General features: G+C 46.8%; 1 long non-coding RNA gene across 1 annotated transcript in view; it reads right to left on the bottom strand.

Moving 5' to 3' along the window:
• Positions 1-4,606: 4,606 nt before the first annotated feature.
• LOC107669768 (uncharacterized) overlaps positions 4,607-6,173 on the bottom strand; it is a 5,918-nt gene continuing 4,351 nt past the window's right edge. Inside the window, exons 2-4 of the long non-coding RNA XR_001632032.1 lie at positions 5,120-5,158; positions 4,852-4,970; positions 4,607-4,761 (exon numbers count right to left, since the gene is read on the bottom strand). This is a non-coding gene — a long non-coding RNA (uncharacterized LOC107669768). The remainder of the gene's footprint in view (positions 4,762-4,851; positions 4,971-5,119; positions 5,159-6,173) is intronic.

Here is a 6,173-nt window from a genome sequence, read left to right as displayed (position 1 = left end):
AGACAGAAGATCTCTCCTGACCGGAATCACCCACGGCGAGCCGTCGAGGAGGGATATTAGATCTGAGAACCACACTCTGGTCGGCCAACGAGGCGCTATCAGAAAGAGGCGAGACCCTTGTTGACGGACCTTGGCCAGGAAATGCGTAAAGACGCAGTCTGGGCCACATATGGGCCATCGTGTCCAGACCCAGGGGAGCTGGAGGAGTCAGAGAGAAGTAGAGGGGACATTGTGCTGTCTCCTGTGAAGCAAAGAGGTCCACCTCTGCTTCGTAAAATCTTTCCCAGATTTGACTGACTACTTCGGGATGGAGTTTCCATTCCCGGTGTGTCACAGCTTGTCTGGACAGCAAGTCTGCTCCCACATTCATATGCCCCGGAATGTAAATCTCTCTGAGGGACAGGAACTTGTCATGTGCCCAAAGCAGAACCTGCTGCGCTAGTTTGTTGAGACGGCGCGACCGCAGTCCGCCCTGGCGATTTATGTAAGAGACCACCGCAGTGTTGTCCACCCGCACTAGGACATGGTAGCCTCTTAACTGCTGTAGGAAGTATTTCAGGGCCCGAAATACAGCCATCATTTCGAGGCAATTGATGTGCCATTCGAGAAGGTGACAAATCCAGATCCCTTGGGTTGGATGGCCATCTAAGACCGCACCCCAGCCCGAGAGGGAAGCGTCTGTCGTTAGCATCTTGCGACGACAACACGGTCCTAGAGTGGGACCCAAAGTCAGAAACCAGGGTCTGAACCACATAGAAAGGTTATGAAGCCCCTGGCGCGTAACCCTTATTTGCCTCTGGGGATTGGCCCTTGGATGAAATCCCCTGGCTCTGACCCAGACAGCAACATAGTGTTGGCCCAGATCCGGCCCACATCTGGCCCATGTGAAATCCATGCGGGCCAGATGTGGGCCGGATCTGGGCCGAAACTGTCTGCTGTCTGGGGAGCCACAACTGAAACGGTCTCATATGCAGGAGGCCCAAAGGTATCACCATGGATGCAGCTGCCATGAGACCTAGAACCTTTTGAAAGTAATGAACTGTTAACTTTCTGGCCTAGCCTGATGGTCTTTAGGGTGTTTAGAATGGATTCGACGCGTGCAGGAGACAGCTGTGCCCGCATCATAATCGAATTCCATACAACCCCCAAATACATTGTCCTCCGAGCAGGAGAGAGAACACTTTTCTTGGTGTTGAGTCTCAACCCCAGAGATTCGAGATGAGCTAGGACGACATCCCGATGTCGAAGTGTTAGCTCCCGAGACTGAGTCAAAATCAGCCAGTCGTCTATGTAATTTAAAATGCGGATGCCCTGGAGTCGTAGAGGAGCCAGAGCTGCATCCATGCATTTTGTGTATGTGCGGGGTGACAAGGCTAGGCCGAACGGAAGAACCCGATTCTAATTCTTCGCCCCCTGAAAGCGAACCTCAGGAACTTCTTGTGTTGTGGCAAGATCTCTATGTGGAAGTACGCATGCTTGAGATCCTGATTGTCAACATTTTGAACTTGTATGTTCTGAGGTAGCGGTTCAACCTGCGAAGATCTAAAATTGGACGCAACCCCCATCTTTCTTGGGAACCAGAAAATACCGGCTGTAATAGCCTGACTCTCTGTCTGGCAGGGGAACACATTCTATGACCCCTTTGTCCAGCAGAGCTTGAGTCCTTTCTACCCATGGAGAGATATTTGGCAGTAGCTTCCACGCTGCCAATTACTCTGAAAGGGGCACTGATTTTGACACTTCGCTTTGTTGGGGGGATGTTAGATGTCCGGCGTCCTGAAATGTGGCAGGAGATAACCGAACACGTAACATTTCGCTGGAGGCCGCTACTCCCCGAAACACCAGTGGCGGCAGAGATTTTACAGCGGTCCCCTGAGGGTGCCAGGAAGGAGCCTCTAGTCTCTGTTGGAACTTCACGCGCCCCTCCCCGGGGGGGCACACCCCCACGGTCCTGGGTGCACCAGCCTCAGGACTTTTTCTTTGAGGAGATGATGCTCCTCAGGTCCGGCCTCTTAGAGGCTGTCTGAGAAGTGTGACGGGCTGCTCCCCAGTCTCTTCGAGGGGCCGCATGAATCGCCACACTTTCCTTCTGAGCCTCTCGTCTCAAAGAAACTGGACCTGGTCGGGACTGGGTGGTCGACAGTCCTGACGCTTGAGCATGGCAGGGGAGAAACCTCACGAACGCTTCTTCATAGCACTTCGCCTCCCGGAACCTACTGACGACTGTGTTGACAGAGTCGCCAAATAGGCCGGAAGGTAAGATGGGGGCATCAAGGAGGAACCCTCAGTCCCTCTCCTTGATGCCCGTGAGGTTAAGCCACAGGTATCTCTCCGTGGAGACCATAGCAGTCATACATCGCCCGATGGTACGGGCCATCTGCTTAGTCGCACGGAGGGACAAATCTGAAAACGCCTCTTCATCGATGGTCCCGCCTGTGCTCAAGTCATTCAGCAGGTCTGCCTGGTACGCCTGCAAAACCACCATGGTGTGCAGGGCAGCACCAGCCTGACCCGCTGCTTGAAAAGCTTTCCCCACCAGCGAAGACGTCAGTCTACAAGTCTTGGTGGGGAGCATCGGTTTCTTTGAAGACAATGAGCTCCCAGGGGAGAGATAGCCCGAAGGCGTCTCTTCCACCTGGGGCATCATCATGTCGCCCCGTACCTTTGCATCCACGATGGTCGAATAAATGGACGTCGATGGCACAAAAACACGGGACGAATAGGGCTTACTCCATGAACGAGTTACCTCATCACGGAGGTCACCAAAGAAGGGGAGAGACTGTCGCTGAGGCCCCTCCCCCCGGCCACCTGACAGAAATCTGTCATCCAGCTTCGAGCGTTTGGGGGCCTCCTGCTCCTGCGGCCAGTCTATCTTTAACCTTTCGACTGCTCGAGTTACCACCTTGAGTAACTCCTCATACCCTTTATCATCGCGAGAGGAGCGCTCTGAGTTGGCGCTCTCGATCTCCGCAGAAGCAAGAAATGAAGTATCCTCCGCCCGTTCTGAAGAAGTGCCGAGGCGCGCTTCAGAGGCAGGTGCGAGGACCTCGTGATCTGGCGAGAGCGCGAGAGAAAGGGGCGGAGCCGTCCCATGCGCCTCAGCCAGATCGACACGCAACCCCCAGGATCTTAACGAGGGAGCGGCGGCTTGCTCGTCTCTAAAGAAAGCAAGCTGCACGCAAAGCACTTTGATTGGCAAAAGATCGCAGTGCTCACATTCTCCCTCGAGCCCGGGGGAAGCGTGCTCATCCCCCAAACACTCGAAGCAAAAATTATGCAGATCATCCTCCGAGATGAGCCTCTGACAAGGAGGCACGCATCTCTTCTCAGACTCCGACATAATGATGGTAAGTAATGTCTTTCTTTCTTTTTTTTTTTCTTTTTTTTTAACTGCAGTGCAGCAGGGAGAAACACTTGCTTCTCACAAACACACACACACACACACACACACACACAATACGGTCCTTGAAGACAAAGAAACCTGAGGATGTGTCCGTTTCACGTCTATTTATAACCTCTCAGGTGCGTGTAATTAATGACGTCACCTACCGAGGTTATTTAAGCCAATTCTTGGCATGTTTGACACACATTCTTCACAACCGGTCGAACAAAGAATGTTCTCATAAGCATTTTTGAACGCAGCATCAAGAGTAGCTTTTGATAGGAAACAGCAGTTTCACTGTGATTGTGCTGTATTTAGTGTTCAGTACTGGATTTGATTCACTGTGTTTGTGTGTGTTCTGGTATTTATGCTTTATGAGGACACAAATGTGTTTAATAACATGGGTACTTCAACATAAACATGGTTTATGAAGTTACACTTCCTGTGTCCCCAAAAACCAAAAAGCTTAAAAAAAAACATACTTAAACGGTGCTTTTTGAAATTCAGAAATTGGCAGTAGTTTAGTGTGTAATAAAACTATTACACCTATGTAGAGTCCCTATAAACCACATATGCAAGAGTGTGTGTGTTCAGGTTTGGTGCTGTGCGGCAAGGATTCATGGGTCGAGTGGCATCTGAACACTCACAGCACTAAAGAGGATGTGATCAACGCCATAAGGAATCTGCCTTATAAAGCAGGAAACACACTCAAAGGTACACACACACACACTCACTCACTCACTCACTCACTCACAAATTAAAATCCTGATTTACATTTCATAATGTTTGATTTTTTTACATTCAATTTGGCTTCCAATTTATAATATCAAGAAGTTGAAGGGGTTTCTCGCAAATGTAAAAATTAAATATAATCTGCTTACAGTATATATAATATGATATAACATAACATAACATAACATAATATAATATAATATAATATAATATAATATAATATAATATAATACATAGCTTAAGTGTAAAAACTATATATAATTAGTTAAATATAATATATTTTATATAGCGTTTAATATATTTATTTTAATGAGAAATAACACAAATTTCTTCATAAAAATTGAAGCTACATGTATGATATAATATTGTATATTGATCATATTACTAAAGTTTTTAATAGTTTTCATTTTATAATCTTATATTTTCGCTAAAATTAACTATGAATACAGCTACAGTTTATCAGTTACTGAGGCTGATCAAACATTGTGAAGATTTATAATCAGATTTATAATTCATGAGGGACAGATTTGTTAGTTGTATCTATATAAACAGACGGATATATTTCTGTTATGGTCTGTTGTGATCTCTGGGTTTGATCTCCACGACGCAGAATCCAAAGTCGTCACCAAGAAACACACAGAAACGACCTGAAACGAGCAGCGAGAAATTAAATGAGCTGCTTTTACATCAATGAATGTTGTTACTCTATATCAAACACTTTCATTTTTTCTTCTCACCCAATAAAACTAGGTGACAAAAATGAAGATGATGATGGACAGGAAGATAAATATGAAGATTCCATCATAAGGGCTCCTGTTTGCAGTGTTATTTGGACGGCGTGTGTGCTGCGATTGTCCTGAAAAACAAACATCATCTAATGTTTTATCATTTCATACCTTGTTGTATCTTTCTTTATAATAAATGACATTTTTAAGTGTGAATTAAGTATTCAAATATTCTTTTCAGAGAGTCGTGTCATAATTATAACATTATCGACAGACTCACCAGGAGCCGGGCTGAATTCATCTGAAGACTGACAGAGATCTGATGGACAGAGAACACAGCTTAACATGCTTATCATCTTCTATAAAGTCTTATACTTGATGCATCTGTAATAATAACAACATTATCTAATTAGATACTCATAATATCATGATATTTTACACTAATGATATACACTGCCATTCAAACAGTGAAAGGTAAATTAATACTTTTATTCAGCAAGGATGCATTAAATTTATCAAAATTGAGAGTAAAGACATTTATAATATTACAAAAGATTTATTTCAAATAAATGCTGTTCTTTTGAACTTTCTATTCATCTGTGAATCCTGAAAAATAAAATGTATCACAGTTTTGTCAGGTTTGCTACTGTGCTGGAGCGCGGAACGAGGAGACGCGGAGAACATTAACAAGGAGATTTTAATAATATAATCCAACACAAGGGAACCAGGAAAACACACGTAGCTGATGAGGTTGACATAAACAGACATTCACAATACCGGACCCGAACTGATAACATGGAACACTTTATATACAAATGACATGACGATGGGATGACGAGACACACCTGGGATCAATAGAACTGAAAAGGGGACACCTGGAACAAATAAGGACAGGAACGGGAAGGACCAAATATGGGCATGGAAACACATGGGGAGCAAAACACACACAAAACACGGAACAGAGTCTGACATTTCCACCAGGGAGGGGGGGGTGAGAGCCCTGGAGGCTGGTGCAGGACTGGGACACAGGGAATACCTCCAGGGCAGATCAGGCAGTCCAGGGTGCCATGGCAGCACAGGGAGCACAGGGGCCATGGCGGAGCAGGGAGCCATGGCGGAGCAGGCAGACTAGGAAGCCATGGCGAAGCAGGTAGTTCAGGAGGCCATGGTGGAGCAAAGAGTCCAGGAGGCCACGGTGGAGCAGACAGTTCAGGAGGCCATGGCGGAACAGGGAGCTCGGGAAGCCATGGTGGAGCAGGGAACTAAGGGGGCCTGGCCTCGGCACTCGGCCCAGCCTCCACGGACGGACCCCTACTACCCCCCCCCCCCCCCCC

Source organism: Sinocyclocheilus anshuiensis, unplaced genomic scaffold, assembly GCF_001515605.1.
Source record: "Sinocyclocheilus anshuiensis isolate Anshui unplaced genomic scaffold, SAMN03320099.WGS_v1.1 scaffold704, whole genome shotgun sequence".
NCBI lineage: Eukaryota > Metazoa > Chordata > Actinopteri > Cypriniformes > Cyprinidae > Sinocyclocheilus > Sinocyclocheilus anshuiensis.
This window is presented reverse-complemented; position numbering and strand designations above follow the sequence as displayed.